We start from the raw sequence: 916 nt of genomic DNA on the forward strand, positions 1-916 counted from the left end.
CGCCGCGGCCAAGTCCGAGACCGCGAGGTAGACCAGCCGGCCGAGTCCCGCGGGTAGACGAGTCGGCCTCGACCCCGGCCCCGTTTTTTTTTTTTTGTTTTGTTTTTTTTTTTGTTTTTTTGTTGTTTTTTCTTTTTCCCCCACACCTTCCTTTTTCAATCCTTTTGAATTTGGACGGTTTATCCCCTCTTTCCCTTCCAGTGTCTCGATTCGTTTCCCGGTTTTTTTTTTCTAACTTTTTTCTTTTTCCGTTTTTCTTTTTTCTTTCTTCTCTTCAAAAACTTCTTGATTTACTTTTTAAATTTTTAAGATGGATCGATGGATGGATCGATTTCTTGATTTCCGGTGCTGTCCCTGTTTCTTTAATTATTTAGTTCCTTAATTATGGAACGATGCAATGATGTCATTCCTTACCTTCATCACTCCGGGTTTTCTCGAGCGATAGATTTATTTTTATTTATTTACTTATTTATTTATTTATTTATTTATTTATTTATTTATTTATTTATTTCCGAGGCAGCTAGTTAATTAATTAAGTAAGTAAGTAAGTAACTAACTAATTGCTTCCGGTTACTTATTTAGTTAGTTAGTTAGTTAGATGTAATTAATTCATTCATTAACTACTTCCGGGTTGGTTGGTTGGTTGGTTGGTTGGTTTGTTTGTTTGTTTGTTTGTTCATTCGTTCCCTTTAATTAATTAATTAATTAATTAAGTAATTGCTTCCGGGTTTTTTTATTTACCTATTTGTATATTTGTTTGTTTATTTCTATAACTAATGAATGAATGAATGAATGAATGAATCGATTACTTCCGGGTTTATTTATTTATTTGTTTGTTTGTTTGTTTGTTTGTTTATTCATTTAATTAATCAATCAATCAATCAATCAATCAATCAATCAATTAAGAAATTAATTA

General features: G+C 31.6%; 1 pseudogene; it reads right to left on the bottom strand.

Moving 5' to 3' along the window:
- Positions 1 to 420, bottom strand: part of LOC139790766 (uncharacterized) — a 2,466-nt pseudogene extending 2,046 nt beyond the window's left edge.
- Positions 421 to 916: the final 496 nt, after the last annotated feature.

This window comes from Heliangelus exortis, unplaced genomic scaffold (genome assembly GCF_036169615.1).
Source record: "Heliangelus exortis unplaced genomic scaffold, bHelExo1.hap1 Scaffold_276, whole genome shotgun sequence".
NCBI classification, from domain to species: domain Eukaryota; kingdom Metazoa; phylum Chordata; class Aves; order Apodiformes; family Trochilidae; genus Heliangelus; species Heliangelus exortis.